General features: G+C 43.3%; 1 long non-coding RNA gene across 1 annotated transcript; it reads right to left on the reverse strand.

Moving 5' to 3' along the window:
* Positions 1 to 1,298: 1,298 nt before the first annotated feature.
* Positions 1,299 to 27,278, reverse strand: LOC126101055 (uncharacterized). The gene is made up of 3 exons (XR_007522248.1): positions 27,133 to 27,278; positions 8,456 to 8,607; positions 1,299 to 1,507 (listed from the first exon to the last, which is right to left on the reverse strand). It is a non-coding gene; the product is annotated as an uncharacterized LOC126101055 (long non-coding RNA).

Consider the following 27,278-nt stretch of genomic DNA (forward strand, 5'->3'; position numbering starts at 1 on the left):
TTTGGTTGCGGTTCTCCGTGGTTGTACTTTGAATTTTTCTGTGAAGAAACTTGAAAGTTAACCACGTGTTTGTTGTTACAACCTGATTGTTAACGTGACCTTAGTGAGGAACGTTGAAAGGTAATAAAAGTTACTGAATACTTGTTTTTAATGAACAATTGATACAGTTCACTTTCAAAAATAACAGTTACATATTACAATACAGTTACTGCACCCTCGTGCCTGTTAAAGCAGTTATTCAAACCGTCGTTCTTGGAACTGGGTGAATTAATCTCTCCACATAGAGTTTCAAATTGTTTTAAACAACTCCGGGTCATTTCTAAGCTGTCGTTTTCTCTAGTTCTCCCTTGCTAACGACATTTCTGCACAGGATCCTTTTAAGATGACGCCCAGACACACGAGTTCGGACAGCCAGGAAACAACAAGAAGATGAACAATAAGAAGCCGCCAGAGACATCTGGCAGATAGTTTCCTTTAGTCCAGATAACCCAGAGGTCCTTCTACACTCAGAGGTACCAACAATCCGACCAGGCAGGAATAGAGGAGGAACAGCTTCCAACAGCTTAAACTCCTATGACTCGAGCCAAGGCTAATTAGTCCCGTCATTTACTGCCGGTGTCAGAGTCACAAATCTGAATGGTTAAGGTCACGAGGTCTCGAAGATCAACGTAGAAGCCTGTCGGGGTTGCCTGGGATGTTACTTTTGAGCAAGTATGTGATCCAAGCGTCACGAAGCACCAGTCCACTTTCCTGTTGTTGTGGGACTACATCTAACAGGGCGATATGGACAACAACCGATAATTTGAGGTGGACCTGAACGTTGGCCCCCAAGCTCGCCTGGGCATTCTGGTATTTTGCCAGATTTGAGGGAAAAGAGTCAAAGTATTACCCAGTTTGTTGTTTAGAGGGTATTGGGACGTGGTACATCGAAGAAGTGTTTTACAATTTTAGTCTCATTTGTCAAATTTTACAGCAGATTTGTATATGTCTCTTTGGTATTGTTATTATTTACTCTGTTCATTACTATAAATTTTGCTTCATCACTTTTAATTAATAAGTATTGCGACTCTCGTAAAGTTTCAGTTATGTTTTCATTTTCAATTTGCTTTCTCACAGGTACTTACTTTTAATTGATAAGTGTTGTGATTCTCATAAAGTTTCAATTATGTTCACATTTACAATTGTGTAACCTCAGTCCTGGTGTATTTCAGTGCTGTAGAAAGAGTAAAAAGCATGTGCGTATTCCACTGTCAGGTATCTAGCGTTAAAGTTCTTTGGTAATGAAAGACAAATTGGTATTTATTATTCACTCTAAATTTATTTCATAACGAATGCACAGGTTTTTGTGGACCACTCGTGAATAGAGTTTTAAGACTATAGCAGAGAATTACAGAGGATTCAAGCATGAAGAGCACGTGCAGCAAGATCAGCAGCGAGGCACTGAAGGAGACAGAGAACTGCACATCCCGACTCTCAGCATCCTGGATGTGGAGGACCGGTGCCTGCTCTGAAAAGAGAAAAACGATTCTCGGTTACCATGGAGCCGTTTTCATGAAGCTCTACTAGTAGCACTCTAGCTGTAACAATATTACTAGGGCATTGCTTTTGATCTTTTACACTAGTGTAAGAAGTTGCAGAAAATTAAAAAAATGGTGGTGGTAGTTTTAATTAGTAGATAAAAGTACACATCGTGTTACGTGCAGTTGTCGCAAGTTATCATGAGTTAAACAATGAGAAAGTTACGACGCAAAATAATCTTCTTCCAGAATCGGCTGCGTATCTTTGACCTTCAGTGATTGCCCAGAAGAGCATCTGCAGGGTCGCAACGTGTTACGCTGCACTTGCACTGTATTTGCACTTCAGAGTACATCTGCAAAGCATAAGATCTCTGGTCAAAATATACAGGATGTCCCTGAAATGTTTCGACAAACAGTGGTTGCAGAGGGTGTCTTGAGGAGCAAATCGAGAATAGGAACCTGTGTCCTGAAACGTCACCCAATGACGTCACAGAATGTCGAAGTTACAGGAGCCGGCGCCTGCCTCTAGGCAAGCCCTTCGGCAGCAAAGGTGACTTTGTACGCTGACGGACCGTAGGCGGAACGTCTCGCAACGTTGTTTCTTATTCGCTGATCGAGAGTGACTCCCACGATCGCCAATGCAGAAGGGCCTTGTCTCCTATGAATGCCTTGATCTGTTATCTTGGTGGATAACAAACTCGTGTTTCCATCTGTAGTTTGTTTTCTTCTGTACGCAGAAAAACGTTGTACATTTCAGAGGGCTCCAGGAGAAATATGAACTGTGGATGGAAACCCTTGTCTGAAACCGTCATCCGCCGAGGCAACACAGCATAGCATTCATAGGAGACAAGGCCTGTCTACGCAATAACTAGCTCTATCTTCTCCATTGGCCACTGTAGCAATCAGTCGCGATCAATAAATAACAAATAACACTGCCAGATGTTACGCCTACGGTTCGTCGGCATACAAGTCACTTTTTATGCCTAGCGGCAGGCGTCGGCGGCTGTAGCTCCGACGCTCTGCATCGTCGTTGGATGACGTTTCCGGACACTGATTCTTATCTTCGATTTTTTCCTTAGAAAGTCTGTCGCAACATTTCTGGGACACCTCGTAAATCATAGCCTTAGTTTTGGAGCACTGTAGTAGGGATAGCGGTTATCGCTGAAACAATTGCTTTTCGGTTAACCTGAGTGTTAAAACTGCACAAAACAACCGGTTTATGAAATAGCCGACTTTTCGCTTTTTTATTCCCGTTATTTCCTGCAATAACCATAGACACCGAACAGTTTGTATTAAATAGGCGAATAACAGAAAAACTTAGTCCGTCCACCGTTTGCTGGTTTTCACTAAAAATGATAAGTTATAGTATACTAGAAAAAGCCACCAGTTTTTTGAAACCTTACTCCAAAATCTTCTTGTAATCGGAGGTGAAACCACTGTTTGGGCATCGTGAATAGTCAGTGTTAAAAGATGAAAACTTAGGTCAAAGAACTCTATTTTTGATGTTAATTTGTCCGTTTTCAAGGGTATAAGCAGCTGAACGCATATTGTTGTAGACACAGGCAACATGTTAACTGTTTTCTATTTTTATTTTATACTACTAATGAATTGTTGTGAAGTTTTAAATTTATTACTGTTAACATAATTAAAAAAATGGTTCAAATGGCTCTGAGAACTATGGGACTTAACATCTGAGGTCATCAGTCCCCTAGAACTTTGAACTACTTAAACCTAACTAACCTAAGGACATCACACACATCCATGCCCGAGGCAGGATTCGAACCTGCGACCGTAGCGGTCGCGCGGTTCCTGACTGAGGCGCCTGGAACCGCTCGGCCTTACATAATTCCTTCTTCATTTTTATTTCATAGAAACGGCTGATAAATCTCTAGCCTTTTACGCAAATTGTACTTCATTGGTACGTGACTTCGTAAAAACGTTTCCAGACTAGGGTTCTCGCCATTCTACAATACAACGGATGTATGGCGACGTCAGCGGCAAACTACCGTATAGGAAGTGTGGGGACGAGTCTTGCACACGTTCACGCATGCCTTAGGCCACGACACACGGCAACAGGGACGTTATTGTCGCAGCAATGCTGCACCACCTCTTAAAGTCGGGACACACACGTCCGGGCCGTGTCAGGGCCGAGCGTCGGACGAGCGACGGCCGTGCTCCGGTCCGTTCCTGCAGGGGCCACACATGGCCGGAGCACGTCCGTGTCTTTGTTGTTCTTTGTAGCGACTCGGACGCGGTGATCTGTTTCTGTTTGTGAAAGCTGTAAAACATGTTCACTAATTTTCGTAATAGTGAATTAGGACTTATAGCACTTGCTTTAGACGAAGAGGAAAAAGAACCAAGGCAAAAAAGAAGAAGAAAATTATGGATCCACAGTGCCTGGAAAACAAGACCAGTACAGGGAGAGTTTCGAACATATTTTCTCATCTCATAGATGATGAGACTAAGTTTTATGAATATTATAGGATGACGCAGTACAGCTTCGGTGAACTTTTAAAGAAATTAGAACCAAGACTGAGAAAATAGGACACTTTCTGGAGAGTATCAGTTTCGCCCAAAGAACGACTGGCTGTTTTTTTAAGGTAGGTTAAAGAAATGTACACAGAACACAAATAAATATGAAGTTTTAAGGACAGCATTTTTATTTTATTACTTTAGTAATTAAAAGATAAATACATAAGTTAGTAAATAATACAGTTAAATTTCTACTACCCTAAGAAAAATAAATGAGGACTATTCAGTGAATTAGTTTCTGAAGCTGATGAGGATGCAGGGGAACTTGGAGGATGATCGCTTTGGTTATTTATATACGAATCGTGGGAATCCCTTTGCAGATCCAAAAGCTGCTGTGTAGGTTCTGTTGACTCGTTTTCCACAGGTGAAGGATATGGTGTTGAAACAGATTTTGCTGAGGAATTGGAGGATGATGGAGTGAATTGATGGACTGATACGTCATTCATGAGTTGCTTCACCTCAAAGTCTTGTACAATTGAAAAAATCCTGTTTTAGCTTGATGACAAGCTCTGTCTTTGTACTCGATATTCCTGTAGTTTTCACTTCCCTGATCGTAAAGAACAGGAAACTTATGAACTTCTTCTATTAGTCGTTCCACATCCATGTTTTGTACACAGAACAGTCTTGCGCAGTTCTACCGTCAGGCCGTGTCCGTCACGTGAAAAATTAAACACGGCGAATCCCGCCCGGCCCGGCCCCGGCCCGTGGATGTTCCCCGTGCACGGCCCGGTCAAGTGCGGCCCGCTACATTTGTTTTAATGATGTATTTCGTTGTCCGGGTGACGGCCGATACTCGGACGTGTCTCGGGCTTTCGGCACGGCCACGGTCCGGGCATGTGTGTCCCGACCTTTATGCTATGTGTTTGTCGCTCGTTTCTGTCGGCATTGTTATTAAAATAGTGCTGAGCGCTTCCTCCATTTTCTGTAGCAACTCAGTGTTTCGAACCAATGCAAGTTTTACGAATAAAAATTACTCCTTTTTTTAAAAGAACGATTTATTTAAAAACGAAACATTTCAGCACTGCTGCTATGGTTAATTGGTATTTAGGTTTATTATTTGGTTATTAGTAAACAATAAAGAAAAACACCTTCTCTAACCGAGACCAAAGCAACACTGATAAATACCGGTTATTTAGAACTAAAATACCGATTTCCATTTTAACGGGTTGGTCTTTCCCATCCCTATAGTGCAGATGGTATAGAACTGATGTCAACCTCCACTGCTGATATAGGTCACAGCGGTCAAATGGTATGTGTGTGTGTGTGTGTGTGTGTGTGTTGTGTGCAGGCAGCTAATGCGGTTCCACAGTGTGGTAGCTGACGTAGCGACAGCAGCCCAGCCAGCTGCTACGCAGCTACGGACAGCTGGCATGGCCTGCCTCAGCGCTGACAGCAGCGGCCGAATGCGGCTGCAAGGACCACATTGCCAGGCCGCCTTCTGTCTGGTCAGGTCTTAAGATGGCTCCACGTGGAGCCATGGCACATGATCACAGCACGAATCAAGTTGCGCGACTTCTTGGTGTCGAGGTGGATTGTCCAATGTATGGCTTAATATTCGCAACCATGTAACACGGCATGGCAAAAGTGACTGGAAAAAAAGTCCTGACAGACAGGGACCACAGTCCAGTGTCACGTCTTGTCAATGACAGCCAGTTCCAGACCCGACACGAGTTGCTGCTGTCATACTGGTCAATCTCAACCACTTTCCTAGTGAACATTGCGAAATGAACTATATGCCATGGACATTTGGAGTCGTTACCTCATAAAAGGCCATTGATCACAGCGATACATAAAGTAGCACGTCTTCAGTGGACCAAACTGTGCTGACGTAAGCTGTCGCTGGCACACAGGTCGGCGAAGCTGTAACAAGTAAATTGACAGTAGGTGCTGGATCAAGCGTGTCTATCAGGAAGAGGCCAAAGAGACACTCGCAAGCAACACGCAGCCAACGCCCTCTCAGCCTCAAATATTTAGATCGCCGCCACTGACCGGAGGCCCTCAGTCTCAGCCACTACCTCAGCCGCTCAGTCACTGGCGCACTAACTCGCACTCCAACTTGGTGTCTGTCAGTACAATGCGACCAGATTAGTGTACATAGCGGGACTTGTACTTTACCCAAAGCGATACTACAGTTTGTAAAAGCTAGAATACCGATATTGTCTGCAACAGGACTATTACGGAAGAGCATGTACCACAACACATGGACTCTCTCTTAAAGATAAGTAGCTTCCTGTTAATGTAAATGAAGAACCTTGTTAATACATGTGTGCATCTGTGTTGTAGAACATCCTCTTCTATAGTAAAGGACACTACAGTGTCGACGAGGACGCATGACAAACAACACAGAAACGACACACTGGAGGCGTTTAGTGTGGTCCGATGAGTAGCGATTTTGCCTTTTTTCAGATGGTGGAAGGCCGACAGTCCAATGAGGCGTTCAACCGCAATGTGTAGAGGGTGTAATCGAAGTCGGAGGTGGTGCTGTGATGTTTAGGGGGGTTTCTCGTACGATGACTTTAGCCCATTCATTCAGATTACCATGGAGATGAATCAGGACATTTATTTCGACATTCTCGGTGGCCATTTTCCATCGTGATAGCTATGTAGTAGGCACTTCCGCTTTCAAAGGTGACATATTCACAGAGCTGTGCGCTTAGATACCTGTTTCCCCAACCACTTGACCACACTGTCGCATCTCGACTGCCCCAAAAAGATTACCTGGTCTATACCCTAGAGCAAAAGTCTGGACTATTTGGAACAGCGGATGAAACTTAGCAATCAACAGTCCCAGAACTGAGGAGCTCTGTAGGATCCAATTTTCAGTGAGTGGTTTCAGCCAGATACGGGGCCATGACCAAATATGGAGAGACAGTTGTACATTATTAGCCTGATGGCTTCTGCTTAAAATGCAGATTTTATCAACTTCTTAATTTCATGTCCAAAAAAATGGTTCAAATGCCTCTGAGCACTATGGGACTTAAAGTCTGAGGTCATCAGTCCCCTAGAACTTAGAACTACTTAAACCTAACTAACCTAAGGACATCACACATATCCTTGCCCGAGGCAGGATTTGAACCTGCGACCGTAGCTGGGGCGCAGTTCCAGACTGTAGCGCCTAGAACCGCTCGGCCACACTGGCCGGCTAATTTCATGTCTAAGATGACAGAGATGCGCCGATGCTTGTTATCGAGTCTGTACAGCAGAACTGCACTTTGGGAATTCCATATGGACTGGGATGTGGATGGGAATTTGCATTGAGGAGGGAGACTTACTAGGGTAGTTAGTGCAGCTGTGCAAATTTACTGCGCCAGGGCGGCGCTGCGCGGTCTGAGGCGCCTTGTCACGTTTCCATTTTTGTGCAGTTCTGTCCATTCCGTTCATATGCTTTTCCATATCCTTTGCTGTTTCCGACAGAATTACAATGTCATCGGTAAACCTCAAAGTTTTTATTTCGTCTCCATGGATTTTAATTCCTACTCCGAATTTTTCTTTTGTTTCCTTTACTGCTTGCTCAATATACAGATTGAATAACATCGGGGATAGGCTACAACCCTGTCTCACTCCCTTCCCAACCCCTGCTTCCCTTTCACGCCCCTCGACTCTTTTAACTGCCATCTGGTTTCCGTACAAATTGCAAATAGCCTTTCGCTCCCTGTATTTTACCCCTACCACCTTCAGAATTTGAAAGAGAGTATTTTAATGTATGGAAAAGAAAGGAATGGTTGACGCCAAAAAAGCAGAAGTTCCCCGTACAGAGACCTGCGCACGTCCTCGAAAGATCCGGTGGAACAGCGACGGTTTGGTGTACTAGGAACTGCTTCCCCGAATTGTAACCATCACTGCTGACATTTATTGTCAACAACTGAGAAGTCTTGCAGATGCAGTCCAAGAACAACGACCAGGAAGTCTGCATGAAGTGATGCTATTCTACGATAACGCCTTCCCACATTCTGCTAGGCTGACAAAGAACACTATAAAAGAGTTAGGGTGGGGAAGTCACTCTTCACCCACCTCACTCTTATGATCCTGCTCCCTCAGATTTTCCCCTTTTCCGCTCTGTACCGAACAGCCTTCAAGGAACTCCCTTTCCGGATGAAAACTCCTTCCGAACATTGCTCGACGAGTTCTGTGCCTCAAGCACGTTTCCTACAGTCGCGTAATCGAAAAGTTCCTCCAGCATTGGCAGAGTGTTGTAAATAGTGAAGGAGAATATATTATTGATGACTAAAGTTTCTGTTACGTGTACCTGTTGCGTTCAACAGTTGTTATGGGAAACTGCCACTAACTTCAGAAGTAACCCAACAGTTATTTGGTATTCTTTCAGGTGTCGCAGTGTATTAGTTTCGACACGCCAGGTGAGTATGTTTTTTAACGCCTGCGGCAGGCGAGTGTGTGGGCAGACTTACGGAGCGGAGTGGGCGGCTGCCCGGCTACCCGGCGCAGATCTTGGTGGTGCAGGAGGCGGCGGTGCCCTTGTCGTTGCAGCGACACGTGTTGCAGTCCTGCATGAAGGTGCTGCCCGGCGTGCACGTGGAGGCTCTCACCGCTCTACTTGCTCCTGCAACAATGCACACAGGGCGGGTGAGTGCTGCGGTAACGGCAGTAGCAAAAGACAGCCAGCTGCAAATTTTGTAACGTCTCGCGAAAAACTGAAATTGCTTAATATTGGTCTTGAGAACGACAGTGTAAGAAAGTTAAACCAGAAACTAAATCATTGGAAGCATTTACAACGGGACATATTCAACATCACGACAGCAATGAATGACACCAGTGTACGAAACCTCGCGTATTCAATGGACCAGATGAAACGGTACAGTAGTTTCCGCTCCATAAGCAGCAGGTTTCGCTGCTCGCTCGCACCGGGAAATACAAACGGAGGCGGCTCCGCCGCCAATTTTATTGCGCGACGCGGCCGGCCGCGGGTGCAACAGAACCCATGTGGACGGGTGGAAAGAAATGTGTCAGGCTTCATAATACGTATTTATATGTGTCGTGTATTATGAATTTCTTGTACGTGAATGTGAATCTGCACATGAACTTTCCTAATCCTCTTCACACCTTTCCATAAAGCGTGGCGAAATCTTAGTTGGGAAGTAGTTCTGCAGTATAGTGGTGCCAACCTTACTCCTGGGTAGGGGATCAGAGAGACAGCACAGGCCACACACCGTTGGGTGGCTTGCGGAGTATAAATGTAGATGTAGATGTAGAAATTGCGTTGCAGCGTCACACAGTCATCCACTAGCTGCCAAAGTTTTTGTGAGCAATTTTTACTGCTCCTCTGTGTTGCGTTTTTATTTATTTATTTATTTATTTTTTATCTTAGAGTGTATCTGGTGCTGTTTCGGGGCCGTCCACCTCTCACGTAGCATCCTCTCCATCAGTGCTAAATGGGTGGCCGACACAGTAAAGCTGCGTGGGCCACTCCAGCAGACGACACCCAGACGGTTTCGTGCGACCGACCGCCCGGCAGGCGTCAGCGCAATCGCCACAAGAGGTCGGTGACCCCGCGGACATGTTGCTTGGCCTCTGGAGGCTCACGTCCTCACAAACAGAACGGACTGTATCCTAGTGCCTTCACGGTATCCACATCTATATCTACATAGGTACTCCGCAAGCCACCGTAGGTGCGTGGGGGGGGGGGGGAGGGGTACCATGCACCACTACTGGCGCCAGAGCTGTGCCAGGCCAGATGCTGACCCCAGTAGCAATTCGTCGGTCACAGTCTCGGTAAGGAACCAGCAGGGGCTTCGATTCCGTATTCCAAACAGCAACAAACTCTGCGTGGACCATCTAGTGTCGCCACCAGGCTTTCCCCACATGTGACCTCTGAACCGCGGGCGTCGTGGAGCTCTGTGTTATTAACTGTCTCCTTCCAAGGGGTACTCAGCATGTAACGTTGATATTTCTTGAGGCTGTCAGCCCAACAAATAGTAACTATGCCATTCATGTCCGACTCTGACTTAATAATATACTGTCAATGTAAAAACCTAATCCTTAGAGGAGACTTGAGTTCATGTGTTTACTAATAAACTTGTTCTGCATCGTTTACCTGGGCTGTGTTGTTATTGCACCTCCAGCGGTGTGGAACATACCATCTGCGACTACTTAGACAGAAAAAAAACGTGACACCAAGAAGGAGTTTTGCAACATAAACGAAAATTGGTCGGCGTGTTTCTACATCAAAGATTATGTCTATTCTAATTTCGCGCCAATCCCATAAATTTGACGATAGTAGCAACACTATGAGGATGCAGATCAGTTTCCTTTTAAATACCCACTGTAACAATCGTGAGTGTTAGTTACTTTTGAGAATGGACGTGGTGGGCTGACGTTAGTCAAGACAAAGGCGCCATTATCAACACCTGAGTCTCAACGAGGGCGTGTAATAGAGCTACGAGAAGCTGGATGTTCCTTCTGCGACACTGCAGAAAGGCTTGGCAGGTGTGTAGCCACTATAAATGACTGCTGTCAGCGGTGGACACGAGAAAGTACGGCCGCAAGAAGACTCGGCCCCGGACAACCACTTGACGCCACCGAAAGGGAAAAACATCGCGTTCGGCGTAAGGCTCTGGCCCATCGTACCGCACCAGCAGCAGTCATTTGAGCATCAGTTACCACCGCCAACACAGTGACACAGCGAACTGTTTCAAAAAGGTTACTTCATGGACAGCTTAGAACCAGTCCCCCTGTTGCATGCATTCCACTGACATCAAACCATCCCTTCAGTAGTGTCGAGCGAGAGCTAATTGGAGGGCAGGGTCGTGCTCTGTTGTGTTTTCTGATGAAAGCTGATTCTGTCACGGTGCCAGCGATGGCCGTGATGGTTAGAAGGTGGACAGCTGGAGGGCTGCATACAACCTGTTAAAAAAAAAATGGTTCAAATGGCTCTGAGCACTATGGGACTCAACTGCTGTGGTCCTCAGTCCCCTAGAACTTAGAACTACTTAAACCTACCTAACCTAAGGACATCACACACATCCATGCCCGAGGCAGGATTCGAACCTGCGACCGCAGCAGCAGCGCGGCTCCGGACTGGAGCGCCTAGAACCGCACGGCCACCGCGGCCGGCACACAACCTGTCTGTGTGCTAGACGCACTGGACGTACACCTGTTGGGGTGGGATTTCGTGTGACCGCAGCAACACTCTCGTAGTTTTCCTGCTCACCCTGACTCCAAAAGTGAAAGTCAGTCTGGTGCTTCGACCTGTTGTGCTGCTATTCATGAACAGAATTTCAGGGGGTGTTTTCCAGCAGCCCACAAATCGCTGTTGTGACCCAACATGCTCTACAGGGTCTGCACATGTTACCTCGGCCTGTTGGATCAGCAGATCTGTCTCCAGACCACATATGCGACATCATCGACGACGACTCCAGCGTCATCCGCAATCAGCATTTACGGTCCATTCATTGACAGGCCAAGTGCAGCAGGCATGAACTCCATCCCACAAACTGACATCCGACACCTGTTTCACACACTGCATGCATGTCTGCGTGCTTACATTCAACATTCTAGCGGTTACACCGGTTATTAATGTAACAGCATTTCACGCTTGCAATGACTTACCTCGCGCTTACATTAACCTGTGATCTTGCAATATTAATCACTTAAATATATTACCTAGACGAATGTATTCCCGAAATTTCATTACCATGAAACGTCCCCTTAGAACAATTTATACAAGACTGTGCTTAAACTGACACACAATAACTTTTAGCGCAACGCAATCTGACTTTCAAAAATCCCTACAAAAGAATGGCCCTGAGTAACATTCAACTATACCTTTAACAAATAACTTACCTCACAAAAATCTTCATTACTCGAACTACTGCAATACAGCGAGCGCCACTACTGCCAGCTAAATAAAAGATTCAAACTACAGAAGGCACTAACTACTGATAGGGATAGTTAGCAAATGAAAGATATTAATAGAGAACAAACAATGTATTTACCTTAATAGTCATAATATATATAGCAGTTCATGACAAATTACAAAACTCCGCCATCTCTCTCCCCACATCCACCACTGCTGGCGGCTCACCTCCAACTGCGCAACGCTACGCGCTGTTCACATCCAGCTGCCGCTGCCCAATACTACAATGGCAGACAACAATGCAAACTAGCCACAGGCCGCACACAGCACAGCCAGTGATTTTCATACAGAGTGCTACGTAACGTTGCCAATAAGAAAATATAAACAGCCTACTTACATAGTTGCCAATAAGAAAATATAAACAGCCTACTTACATAGTTGCCAATAAGAAAATATAAACAGCCTACTTACAACCACACATTACTTATTTTTTGGTATTGCGATCTTTTTTCCGTTAGTGTATTTGGAACAGCTGTAGGTACCTTATCACACGTTTATCGTTCCGCTGAATCACACGGTCTTAATTCCATAGAAAATAATGAAGACTTTTTAGAACAGAGGGTGAAATGTAGCAGTGTACTTCTCCACAATGCGGCAACTCTACGAGATCAAATAATGAATGAATGGCTGCAGCTGGGTTTGGGTCACCTACGGAAAGCTGCAGACTCTCTTCGAGCCATGTTGGGCTCATGTTGTGCGTTGGTTTAAACCTTGGTTCCTATTCTGTGTTTGGTGTCCCGCGGTTATTGCGATTATGCTGTTGTTCGCTCTCTCAGTGAGAGGCAGCAGCGGTGTGTATCGATATTCGCACTATCTTTGGTCCGGTGCTTATAGCTTCCAGATGGGCTGTGTGCGAGCAGTCAGTCGGTAGGCATGGAGCAGCGAGGAAATCTCCGCGGGGCGTAGTTCGGCCAGGCCCGCTGGCGGCTTCTACGCAGTGGAGGAGTGTGCGGGGCCGTTCCCATTGCTGCGAGGTCCGTGGCTCACTGACCCTGGACATGAAAGCTGAGTTTGGATTATCTATCAGCAAGTCAAGACTGTTCAGATTGTTCCGTTTGGTTCTCGTTGTTGGCTGCTGGGACATTCCCGCGAGCAACAACGTGTGTGTTCGAGTTGGCCAAGGTTTAGCCATCGTCCAGTGGAGTCTAACTGTATTTGGTTATTTGCAATTGAAGTGCACCAGCGGAATTTTCTGCCTTGTGGCCGTTAACGTTCCGGCTACCTGCCCTGGTCGTTGACGTAAATTCAGGCAGTGTCCTTTCCTCACCATGTTGTCGCTGTCCAGCACAGTGTGTAGTCTGACAGCTTAATGTATGCTTGGTTCTGGGCGTCCATGCCTTTTACGTTTCGCATTGAACTCTCGGTTGTGTGCTGGTGGAGTGGAGTGCAAGTTACCTTGTCGGTGGGTAAGTTGACTGTCTGTTGGTTGGGTTGTCGTCGGATCGAGAATGGCTAAGTGAACGTTAGTATTTCAAGTACTGGCCGACCCCCGAAACTTCTGAGCGCCGTTAGCTGCACTGCCTTTTCTTATTTTCTGTTGTGTGTATTTGTATGGCTCATAGCCGAAGGTTTTGAATCAAAGTCGAATTGTTTTTAGTGCTGTTTTAAGTCATGGGCCTTCAGCAGCTTTGAAATTAAAGTTTCTTGCTTTTCAAGTGTTAGATTGTTTGGGCCTTCAGCCTGATTAATATATAGTTTAAAGATAAAGCCTTGGGCCTTCTGCCTAATAAAAATTATTTTAGTTGTCTTGTAAGTCACGGGCCTTCAGCCGTTTTAAAATTAAGGATCTTTGTCTTTCGAGCATCAGACTGTTTCGAGCCTTCAGCCTAATTGAAGTTAAGTGTTGTGTTTTTTTATTTAATTTTACCTTGAGCCTTCAGCCGTCTTTAAATTACGGTTGTTGCTTTTCAAGTGTTAGATTTTTGGGCCTTCAGGAAAATTATAGAACTTACTTAACGTGAGGCCTTCTGCCTTCTAAATATTCTTTTGGGCGTCTGAATTTTGAGTTAAGGGCTTTTAGCCATTTTGTTTTTAAATTAAAGTGGTTGTGCCCTTAAGCCATAAGATTGTGTGGCATATTCAGTCGGTAACTAAGTTCAAGAATTTGTACTGCAATGTTTGGTCAAATAAATAAAGTTATATGTTGAAAGGTGGCTACACTGAGCCACAGCGCCAGAGAGTTTTGTTCCGCCGCCTCCACTGGCAGTGCTTATTGAGAGTTAGCGGCAGGCAGTTCTCGCCGAGAAGTTGTGGTGGACACTGCATGTCGTGAAGTCAGAGTGAGATGTGGTAGTGGAGAGTGTTGTTCCATGTTTCATGCAGTGGTTTGATGCGAGAGATAGCAGATGTTATTCCAATGGAGATATTGTAATGATCTGAGTGCTTTTCGTCAATATATATGAAGGTAATAAATATTATGTTGTTTAATTATTTGTGTGTCCTGAATAATGTGTCATTACAGGTTCAGTCAACAAACCATCTGGCTTGTGTTCTTGTATTAGAGTGTAATTTTGGTTTTCTTGCAAAATTATAGTATTTGTAATTTTCTTTTATCACGTCAGTATAATTGCTATTTAAAAATTCTTGTCTTGTTGAAGAAGAACCGTGCCAGATGTGCGTTGAGTCATACTACCACATACAGAACAGCTACACTTGTGCTTTGTTGGTTTCGTAGGTTTTATAGTTGCTGGGGACTTAATTAATTAATTGTGTTAACGAAAATTTTCATTTTATTCTTTGTTGTCGTTCTATGCGGTCAGATTGCGTACAAATACTAGTCAGGGCCAGCCGTTTACGAGACTTGCGTAATCGGACTTACAGCTACTAAAAATATTTGCATTATTATTTATTTAACTAAGCCCCCATGCAATGTATTCGAGTGTAACTGACAGCCGCTCATTTTGGCCACTTTCCACAATTCCAACTACCTGTCCTGTCCTGCGGGCTTAGCAGGACGTCTCACTCTTCTTCGCAGAATTGTGGCTTTTCGCAGGGCTTGCGGGAGCGTTACACGGTAACCGTGTGATGTCTCGCGGGAGTGATCCATTTGTTGTCTAGTACGCTTAGTTTCATTTCTTAATCCGTACTACTGCAAAACTGTATTCGCGAGTTCTGCGATGGAAAATGCTGACTACTTCATTTCTCTCAGCTCAATATACGGGGAGTTGGGAAGGGGGGGGGGGGAGGTTGCTGAATCAGTTTCTCAAACTCAGAAATGGGAAAGCATAATGTGTAATGTAGTATCTATTAGAAAAACGAGAAAATTAACATTAGGATTAATGGTCGCGAGGTAGATGAAGTTAAGGAATTCTGATACCTAGGCAGCAAGATTACCCACGACGGACGGAGCAAAGAGGACACCAAAAGCAGACTAACACTGGCAAAAATGATATTTCTGGCCTTAATTTGAGGAAATTTCTGAGAAATATACGTCTGAAGCAGAGCATTGTATGGTGGTGAAACATGGACTATGGCAAAACTGGAACAGAAGAGAATCGGAGTATTTGTGAGATGTGGTGCTACAAACGAATGTGGACTGATAAGGTAAGGAATGAGGAGATTCTGAGCAGAATCGGAGAAAATGTGGAAAACACTGACAAGGAAAAGTGACAGAATGATAGGCCATCTGTTAAGACATCGGGGAATGACTTCCGTGGTGCTAGAGGGAGCTATAGAGGGCAAAAACTGTAGAGGAAGACAGAGATCGGAATACATCCAGCAAAGAACTGAGAAGTTACAAGTGCTACTCTGTGATGAAGAAGTCGGCACAGGAGAAGAATTCGTGGCGGGCCGCATCAAACCAGTCAGAAGACTGATGACTCAAAATAAATTAATAAATAAAAAATAAAAGGCACTCGTCGTGGAACTAGATCTATAAGTAATTAAACGTTTAAATGGATGAATTTGTTGATATTCATTTACGTTTTAGTGATAACTGTTAATAGAAGTCGCTCTTCCAAATTTTGAAACAATAAGGTCTGAAAACAAGAACCACTTTCAATATTAGTAAAATAAGTAAAATACTAAACGGTACAAAAACTAAGGTAAACTTCACAGGAGATATTTCGGAACATTTTGAAATTAAAATAGGAGTGAGAGAAGATGATGGACTGTCTCCATTGCTTTTCAACTCTGTCTTAGAAAAAAGGAATTCATGAGTGGCGGAAACTAAAATCAGAGCTAAAAATTCACGGACTCATAAAATTGGGAAGAACCATTATTACTGTGGACTGGTTATCTTTTGGAGACGACCTGGCAGTTCAGTCCCAGCACTTTCAAACAGCTCGAAACAAATAGAAATTATTAAATAACCGGCAGAAAGAGGAGGGTTCGAAACATATTTTATATATATATATATATATATATATATATATATGTATTGGCGCCGAAAATTCTAAAAACTAAATGCGTGTAAATCGAGAGAGTTGAGCATTTAAGATATTTAGCTGAGACCATTAAATAATCAGTTTTGAGGCTTAGAAGAGACGTCTACAACAAAAAAATGCGTCTCAGAGGACATCAAACTCTGGCACTACAGCACAGTCATCAACGCAGTGTCTTTATGAGGCTATGACATTCGTTTTAAACAGAAAGACAGACTCTGAAGAAATCCGAAAGAGAAAACGAAAAGTATTAAGGAAAACTGTAAATCCAGATTATATTGTAGAAAGATCGTACTGTAGAGAATCAATGTTTTTAACTGTGTCAGGGGTAGAACCGTATGCTTAAAAACGAATTTATCTCGAATTAACTGACTAATGTCTTTTTTTCCGATTTACGATCTTATCTGTTTTGTGTTGAGAAAAGCGTAGCACGAAAAGCCTTCTTCTCCTTATCGACTCTCTCTTGTTCCGACCGCCAATTTGTAAGGCCATGTAACCGTCATTTCTGTACTCTTGCTCGAGTAATAATTGATAAAAACTTAACTACGTATTCGTTCTTTAGCCATGTACTTTAGCCATGGACGTATCTATCGCGGGCCATTAGCGCGCTATCCTTTATCCATTTTCATATCCACAAGCCGAGGCTGCGATCTAACCTTCTTTACGAACTCCGACTATCGCTGTGTATTATCATACAAATCGTTTTGTTACAATGAAACTAAACATTGCGTCACAAGACTTCTCCCCTCTTCAACAACGACTTCAGGATCCTACCACTGATTTCAAAGAAGATAAACATTTACTTAATCTTTTAAAATATTAGACGACGCAGGGTTTTAGATCATTAATTCCATAACTCAATTTTTGATTGCTATAATATTCTCTCACTGTCGTCAATGTGATGCGGCTATATTTCGCTAACATTTTGCTTTCAGTTCTAACCATTTACAAAATCCACACAGTTAGCATCACAGTACATACTAAGAGCAAATAAAGAAAGTGAAAAGTATTTCGGCATGTATTCAGATAGCACAAAACACAAGCTACAATTCTACGGCAATATTATTAGAACGTTACGATCCATGTTAAGTAGATTGATTGTAGAATTCTGCTAAACACGGAGAAAAGCAAAAATTGGAACAGTAAGATGGATCGGTGCAGTAAAAGAAGACGAATCAGGCGTAACACAACTTGCTATACAAGACAGGAAAATATTTAGGCGGAAAATTCATGAGTGGACAATTGGACAGACAGGAAAATCCAAGAAACGGGACAACTTAACCTGACGAGCAGAGGAGAGCCCATTCTGAAAGAATAACAGTAATGTGAACACAAACTAAAGCTGAAACGAAGTGCTTAAAATACCCCTTGTTGTACATCGCGTGGTTCAGTAGGACCCAACGTCAGTAATAATAATAATAATAATAATAATAACCTAGTGTCAATAGTGTCAAAGTAGAAAAATCTACGGACAAAAACATCTACATCGCCAAGTAAATAATTTCTGTGATTTTTATTTCATTTATGCAAATCAGTGCTTTTATCTGTTTCGCGTTCATACATTACATTAACAAAACCGCCAGGGTAAATGAGTATTATTGTTGCCTCTCGCAGTGCACTATTCAGAAGAATTTGTCATTAATTATATGAGTTTTGTTGGGTAGTGATAGGAGAAAGTCTGCTCTTCACGTTCGTACATACCACACGCACACGAGACAGTGCGTTGCGAGTTCAATAGTGGATTACAAACACGTATAAAAATAGTATTGTCTGGTAAACATGTCGTTCTTCGAAAACAAAGACCAGGCATACTTTCGTGCGAACTGCTTAGCGCTGTGCGCTCTTCCTCTCAGGGCCGCCGATAGATTGGGAAGACAGTACTTCGAGGTCATGGCCTTCAAAGCGCCGCTGCCGCTGTGAGGCGTATTAAAAAACAATTACGTAAAGCATTGTCACGGAAACTTTGTGTTGTTTGCAAGAGACAGGCTGAGTGTTTGGTGCAATGCTTCCATCAGCATACGAAGGATCTCACCGATCTATTCCGACGATTTTGCGACTATTTTCAAAAGTGTTTACATCATAAAACATCACCATCCACATGAATGCAGGAATTATCAATATATTTTTTCGGAACAAACATAATACTGGACTATTTATTCAAGCTGTTCACGAAAAAATAGTAAGAATCAGTTTAGAAAGCAGTTGGAATTTATCAATCTGTTTAAAGACAGGAGACCTACAGCATTTAAAAACAAAGTAAAGCAAAAACAGAAATTGAGAAGTGTAGTTGACCTATTGTAGACGTTGATTTGCAAAGAAACCTCTGACGCAATAGAATTAGAGCGAAACCTGATACTATTTTTCTACATGATCGGAGGTTAGTCACTGGAATCAGTCATAACCGTTGAAAATTAGGAATTTACTTATTTGTTTGTTGCTTATTTATTGCTACTATTACATCTGATCAGGAATAGCACAAACCGAAGATATTACAAAACTTTTCCAATAATAATAATAATAATAACAACCGACAATACAGCAACAACAATGATAATGATAGTAGATGGCATTTAAATGATATCGCTTAGCTCATTTAAAGCCATGTTTTTCAAAAGAATGGTTCAAACGGCTCTGAGCACTATGGGACTTAACTGCTACGGTCATCAGTCCCCTAGAACTTAGAACTACTTAAACCTAACTAACCTACGGACAGCACACAACACCCAGCCATCACGAGGCAGAGAAAATCCCTGACCCCGCCGGGAATCGAACCCGGGAACCCGGGCGTGGGAAGCGAGAACGCTACCGCACGACCACGAGATGCGGGCTCCATGTTTTTCATTATCAGATGGAAGGAAGAGGAGAAAATAGAAATAACAGTGACAAGTGGCTGTTAGGAAAGAACATTATATAAACAGAAAACTCTGCCGACCAGGGTTGGGAAAAGTCATGGGGGAAGGGTCTGACGCGAATGAACCGCACAGTATGTACGAGACATGGCAGTTGTGATGGAAGATGGACCATTAGCTGCCTTTTGATGTTTGACAGGGATTTAATTTCTCTGATATTCCGAGGAAGATTGTACCAAAGTCTGATTCCTGATGCACAAAATGATTTAGAAAACATGGCATTGCTACGTGAGAAAATTTTACTTTGTTGAGAGCGAGTATTTGTGCTGTTCTGTTCAGATAGAGTGAGAAATAAAGACAAATAAGGAGTGCAATGACTGAGAAGACAAGGGAGCTAACACAGTATGATACTCTCTACGCTTATCGGTACGTAGCCGTGATAACTGTTTGTAGGCTGGTTGATATGGCCTAAAGAGCGTATGTCCCAATTGTGTCGTACACAGAATTCATCGCCAGTTGCAGTCTGCACGAGCTTTCGTACGAAAGTCCTTGGTAAATGACACCCTCATAGTGAAGTATTAATGTCTCTGAAAGGAAATACTTGTTTATATTTCTGGCTTGAATGAAGCGACGCTGACGCCTTTTTGCCGACTGCAGTTACAGGGTGTTTCAAAAATGACCGGTATATTTGAAACGGCAATACAAACTAAACGAGCAGCGATAGAAATACACCGTTTGTTGCAATATGCTTGGGATAACAGTACATTTTCAGGCAGACAAACTTTCGAAATTACAGTAGTTACAATTGTCAACAACAGATGGCGCTGCGGCCTGGGAAACTCTATAGTACGATATTTTCCACATATCCACCATGCGTAGCAATAATATGGCGTAGTCTCTGAATGAAATTACCCGAAACCTTTGACAACGTGTCTGGCGGAATGGCTTCACATGCAGATGAGATGTACTGCTTCAGCTGTTCAATTGTTTCTGGATTCTGGCGGTACACCTGGTCTTTCACGTGTCCCCACAGAAAGAACTCACAGGGGTTCATGTCTAACGAATAGGGAGGCCAATCCACGCCGCCTCCTTTATGTTTCGGATAGCCTAAAGCAATCACACGATCATCGAAATATTCATTCAGGAAATTAAAGACGTCGGCCGTGCGATGTGGCCGGGCACCATCTTGCATAAACCACGAGGTGTTCGCAGTGTCGTCTAAGGCAGTTTGTACCGTCACAAATTCACGAAGAATATCCAGATAGCGTGATGCAGTAATCGTTTCGGATCTGAAAAATGGGCCAATGATTCCTTTGGAAGAAATGGCGGCCCAGACCAGTACTTTTTGAGGATGCAGGGACGATGGGACTGCAACATGGGGCTTTTCGGTTCCCCATATGCGCCAGTTCTGTTTATTGACGAACCCGTCCAGGTAAAAATAAGCTTCGTCAGTAAACCAAATGCTGCCCACATGCATATCGCCGTCATCAATCCCGTGCACTATATCGTTAGCGAATGTCTCTCGTGCAGCAATGGTAGCGGCGCTGAGGGGTTGCTGCGTTTGAATTTTGTATGGATAGAGGTGTAAACTCTGGAGCATGAGACGATATGTGGACGTTGGCGTCATTTGGACCGCAGCTGCAACACGGCGAACGGAAACCCGAGGCCGCTGTCGGATCACCTGCTGCACTAGCTGCGCGTTGCCCTCTGTGGTTGCCGTACGCGGTCGCCCTACCTTTCCAGCACGTTCATCCGTCACGTTCCCAGTCCGTAGAAATTTTTCAAACAGATCCTTTATTGTATCGCTTTTCGGTCCTTTGGTTACATTAAACCTCCGTTGAAAACTTCGTCTTGTTGCAACAACACTGTGTTCTAGGCGGTGGAATTCCAACACCAGAAAAATCCTCTGTTCTAAGGAATAAACCATGTTGTCCACAGCACACTTGCACGTTGTGAACAGCACACGCTTACAGCAGAAAGACGACGTACAGAATGGCGCACCCACAGACTGCGTTGTCTTCTATATCTTTCACATCACTTGCAGCGCCATCTGTTGTTGAAAATTGTAACTACTGTAATTTCGAAAGTTTGTCCGCCTGAAAATGTACTGTTGTCCCAAGCATATTGCAACAAACGGTGTATTTCTATCGCTGCTCGTTTAGTTTTTATTGCCGTTTCAAATATACCGGTCATTTTTGAAACACCCTATACGTGTTCAGTCCAGTCTAACTGATGTTTCAGAATTATCTTCAAGTTCTTTGCAGAGGAAGGAAAGGTTATTTTTGTGCCATTTAGGGTTAATAGTGGAAGAGATTCTCTGAACTGAAGGGTAATATGTATTTTGCAAGCTACTAAGATTGCTTGCGTTTTAGATGGGTTAAGTTTCAAACTGTGCTCTGCGCTGATACTGATATGGCAAGTAAATCGACATTTACATACCGGATGACTGTGCACGAGTTTGTTGGACTTGCACTTAAATGTAACAATGTCGTCAGCGTGTATGTGATACCTACAGTCTTCGAGAGTAGTTGACACATCATCAGAATTAGCCCAATACTGATCCTTGTGGAAACCCTGATACTACATCCTTCCACCGCAACATTTTTCTTCCAATCATTACACATTGTGGTAGAATGTAAGGTAGGAGTGGAACCATTGCGCAGCACTTGAAGAAAAATTTTGACTTTTGAGTTCAGCAAGTAGAATGTCAAAATCGGCAGTGTCAAAAGCTTTGCTGAGATCCAAAAAGCAACATAAGTGTCGCTTGTTTATTCATAGCTCTTTATGAGTCCCTGCTTCCAGGCTGTTGGAAAGATGCTGGAGGTCAGAGATTGGTTAAAAATGTCGGAGATGGAACACTACTCAAATCTAGTCGTGGGGAAGGTAGATGCCAGAGAGATTTGTCAGCAGATTTCCAAAAGAGGCACCAAACTTCCACAGCGTTCGTGAGCGTTGTTGAAGAAAACCAGTGAATTTCCCATTGAAAAGTGAGTAAAACAAGGTGTATCTTCAAGACTATTTTCAGCAGTACTGGAAAAAGCAATATCTAAACTAAATTGGGAAACCTAATTTCTGGGAAAGAAATGAAATAATCTAAGACTTGCTGATGACATCGTTTTATTTAAAGTAGTATAGAACTTCCAAATATTAGCCAACGAAATTGTATTGGTCTTCTCTCACGTTAGTATAAAAATGAACTATCACAAAACCAAGATCACGATGAATGAATGGACATTGGAAGGAAATATATGCGCTGGAAGTACACAACTGCAAAGGTTCGCAGTATTATGTCTATCTCTTCGAACTTGTAATTTTAAAAAGAGACTTAAAACCAGAACTATTTTGACTTATTAAATTGAGCTGGCAAACTCATGGAAGATTCTCTTCAGTTTTCAAACCTGAGATGTCAGCTGAGCAGACGAAAACAGTGTTTCATCGATGTATACCACCAATAATGATTTACGGCTGTGAGATATGGACACTAATTGAGTTCATTGCTATAAAATTCATAGTAGTTCAAAGAGGAATGAAAAGATCAGTGCTGAGAAGCACAAAGAAGGACTGAAAGAAAACAGTAAATATCGGACGTACAATAACGTTCAATGACATGACGCTAAGAGCGTTGTCCTCGATGGTGAGTGTTCGTCGGAGGTGAGGGTATCATCTGGAGTGCCCCAGGGAAGTGTGGTAAGTCCGTTGTTGTTTTCTATCTACATAAATGATCTTTTGGATAGGGTGTATAGCAATGTGCGGCTGTTTGCTGATGATGCTCTGGTGTACGGGAAGGTGCCGTCGTTGAGTGACTGTAGGAAGATACAAGATGACTTGGACAGGATTTGTGATTAGTGTAAAGAATGGCAGCTAACTCTAAATATAGATAAATATAAATTAATGCATATGAATAGGAAAAAGAATCATGTAATGTTTGAATACTCCATTATTAGTGTAGCGCTTGACACAGTCACGTCGATTAAATATTTGGGCGTAACATTGCAGAGCGATATGAAGTGGGACAAGCATGTAATGGCAGTTGTGGGGAAGGCGGATAGTCGTCTTCGGTTCATTGGTAGAATTTTGGGAAGATGTGGTGTATCTGTAAAGGAGACCGCTTATAAAATACTAATACGACCTATTCTTGAGTACTGCTCGAGTGTTTGGGATCCCTATCACGTCGGATTGAGGGAGGACATAGAAGCAATTCAGAGGCGGGCTGCTAGATTTGTTACTGGTAGGTTTGATCATCACGCGAGTGTTACGGATATGCTTCAGGAACTCGGGTGGGAGTCTCTAGAGGAAAGGAGGCGTTCTTTTCGTGAATCTCTACTGAGGAAATTTAGAGAACCAGCATTTGAGGCTGACTGCAGTACAATTTTACTGCCGCCAACTTACATTTCGCGGAAAGACCACAAAGATAAGGTAAGAGAGATTAGGGCTCGTACAGAGGCATATAGGCAGTCATTTTTCCCTCGCTCTGTTTGGGAGTGGAACAGGGAGAGAAGATGCTAGTTGTGGTACGAGGTACCCTCCGCCATGCACCGTATGGTGGATTGCGGAGTATGTATGTAGATGTAGATGTAGAATACATTGAAATGGGTGTGGACGGTCATATCGCTCGAAGAAACGATGACAGATGGCCAAAACAAATACTAGACTGGAGCTCGATTTACCAAAAAAGACCGAAGGAAAGACACTTTGCAGATGGACCGGAGACCTATGAAAGACAGCTGGATGCAATAAACTTGCAACGGGAAGCTCATTATCGGCAGAAATGGTAGAACCTGCTGGGATCCTTTGTTGCGTGCCGACTCAAAGAGACCACATCACCAAGTAACTGGATGGGCTGATGATGATTCGACGTTATAGAGTCATTACGGAGTTAACGAAAGAGATATAAAGGACTTGGAAAGAGCTGCACGGTGCGTAAAGAATTTGTTTAGCTGGCCTGAGAGCGTCACAGTTCTGCTCAACAGACCCTTAAAATTCAAAGTCAGGGTCCAAAATGGGACAAAGGGAAGCGACAATCTGTCGGCCGGCGTGACATCCGCGAATGAAACAGGTAGGGGGGGGGGGGGAATGATACTGGTACACAATGTACTGCCACACACCGTACTGAACTTTGTGGCGTTCAGATATGGAAGTAAAGTTAGTAATTGAAGACTACGTTATCGATATTAAAAATTTGTCTTGATTTCCTTAGCAGCATCGGAACATCTGTAAAGAAAAAAAAGAGTACCGTTACCAAATAGATAGATACTAGACGAGGAGACAATTTCTCAGCCAAGCCACTTACGACTGTTTTTGGAAAAGGCTTTTGGGGATGGACAGCTAAAAGAGGGACAGTTAACGTGTGAAATCACCCCACGTTTATACGCAACGTAGCTTGCGAAAGAAGAAAACAGATTTATGCTGACCTGTTAACATGTAAGGCCAAAACTTATTATGCTAATCCAGTCAAACGCGAAAGTTTTGAATAAAATAATTTAGGGTATTAGGCCACCTCATTATAAAACACTAAAGCTGCGGAATTGCCGACGTTTCGACCAACTCTGTAGCGGTCGTTTTCAGGGCGGTTAACTGCTGGATACTAGTGAATGTCTTTCTCTCTGTACTGTCTATTTCTGTTAACTGATGGCTACTGACATCACGTATCTGGGATGTAAGAGGATAGTTTGAAGAGAGGTGCTGTGGAGATTTCCTTACAACTGTTATTGTATTCGTAAGGAGGAGGAGGGAAAACTGTTCAAGAAAGATGTTCAATCCATACCAATTAATGGGTGCAAAATCATTTTATTAAACCCAACCATATCATGGACGTTGTGGCAAATGAGGAAACGGTAACGCTTCAAACGTTACTACACTCGAACATTCTGGAGGCTTGGAATGACTGGACAACTTCCTAACTAATAAAACACATTCTTATTCTTGAGCTGAATATTCCGTCGTCAGTCATTGACTGTGGAACCTTTACACTAAACGCGAGACTGAGTACAAAATTTTGCAAATTAGCGTGCTACTTGGGATATCGGATTAGGGACATATGCCGAGAAAAAGTTACTCTTAGTTTCAAAGTAATTTTAACAATGTTTACATCACTAGATAAAGCAAAAGTTATTATCGCAATGCTATAAGAACCTGTTCGTCTATTTTTTTTATGTCATTTAGAAAACAGCGCGTCTCAGATTTTCATCGCTCTGATGATGAAGACCCGTGAAGAAGGTAGTTGATATTGTGTCTAGAGGATTGATCGTAAGAAAAGCTGGACAACTGCACCAAATATCTAAATCAGCGCTTCATGGCTACGAGGAAAAAAATGTTCTGGGCACCAAGGTGGAATCAACTTCAAGAAGAGGGACGGCCAATCCGTTCTTTCCAGAACCACTCAAGATTAAGTTATTAGATGTTTAGTAAAGTGTAGTGAGGAGGGACATAGTTGATGATTTTGATTTACAATACTTTGTAAAATACTACCTAGAGCTGTAAAACATTTTAAAAGCAATTTTCCGGACAGGTAATAGGCAGTATCATTTATGACCAGCCACAAGGGCGGGTTGGCCATGAATTACACGGTTTTTTGGACCAATATAAGCTTTACTTGTGTCATACTTGTCCAAGTGTCCCCAGTCTTTCTTTGCGTAGTTAGCGGTGTAGCAACAGATTTTTGATGTCTCTGTAAGTTTATTCCGTTTGTAGTACTTAATATTTCATGAAAGGTTGAGAAAGGTTGCCTTATAAAGTGTATTTCACTACCGAAAACAACGAAATTAACAGATCTACATGGATAGTGTGGAAGTAACAAATTTCCGGTGTATAACTCAATAAAAGGATTAATATATGACTCGCCACCTTAGTATTCTAAAGTAGTTTAATAGGCAAAATTTGTACGTAGGTCTAAGATGTCATTGTATACTTTGCCAGTCATTGTACAACATTTTGACAATGTGCTTCCCATCTCCAGAGTGAACTGTCCGACAACATAGTTGTGTCGTGTAGGGTTGCCGAAAGCAACATCGGTACGGGCAGCTGAATTACGCTGAATATTAATCTTTTTGCTGTGTTATATACCGGAAACCTGTTGCTTCCATGCTTCCCATTTTGATATCTTCTGTCAAGTTCGTTGTTTCCGTTGGTCAAACACGCTTTGTAGGGCAACGTTTCTCCACCATTTACGAAAGATTAAGTACCAAAAACGGAATAAACTTACAGAGACATCCTAAACCTGTCTACTGCACCGCTAATTACACAAAAAAAGATTGGAGACACTTGGCATAAGTATGGCTGAAGAAAGATACATGCCTTGTAACTCAAATGGTTCAAATGGCTCGGAGCACTATGGGACTTAACAGCTATGGTCATCAGTCCCCTAGAACTTAGAACTACTTAAACCTAACTAACCTAAGGACAACACACAACACCCAGTCATCACGAGGCAGAGAAAATTCCTGACCCCGCCGGGAATCGAACCCGGGACCCCGTGCTCGGGAAGCGAGGACGCTATCGCGAGACCACGAGCTGCGGACGCCTTGTAACTCATGGCCTATCCTCACTTGTATTTTTTACAATATGACCCCGTTTGCTAACCCTAGCCCAAAACTCTGAAGGGGAACTTATGTCGGTTATGTGGCTGCCGCCTGTCTGGATACCGTTTCTGATACAAACGCGGGTTGCATGAAAACGAAATCGGTAGGAGGAGCTGACGCTCCCTGTATAAACGTAATCTTGTTGCGTGAAAATATTTCGCAGTTACGTTTTGGGATTACGTTTTCGTGACATCTGTCCTCTTTTGTGTTGGGGCAAATTGTCTTACGCCTAACTTTGGTCCCAGCAGTTAATACTTAAAACATGTTTACATTTTACAGAACTGAATAAAACACTCCCTGATGATGGCACGAATGTGCCGGAACATGTTTGAACACAAAAAAATATTGATGTTTGCATAATTGGAGCTTCTCGATTCACATAATAGAATGAGACTGTTGGCTTACCCTCGACTGCGTGCTGGGTGGTGACGGCGGCCAGAACGAGCATCACCAGACAGAGGGCGGAGAGCGTGGCGGAGCGAGCCATGGTGGATGCAGCAGGTGGGTGCTGTCTGGTCCGCCGGACGCCGCCTTATGAAGGGCCGCTGAGG

The sequence above is a fragment of the Schistocerca cancellata genome, chromosome 9, assembly GCF_023864275.1.
Source record: "Schistocerca cancellata isolate TAMUIC-IGC-003103 chromosome 9, iqSchCanc2.1, whole genome shotgun sequence".
Lineage (NCBI taxonomy): Eukaryota > Metazoa > Arthropoda > Insecta > Orthoptera > Acrididae > Schistocerca > Schistocerca cancellata.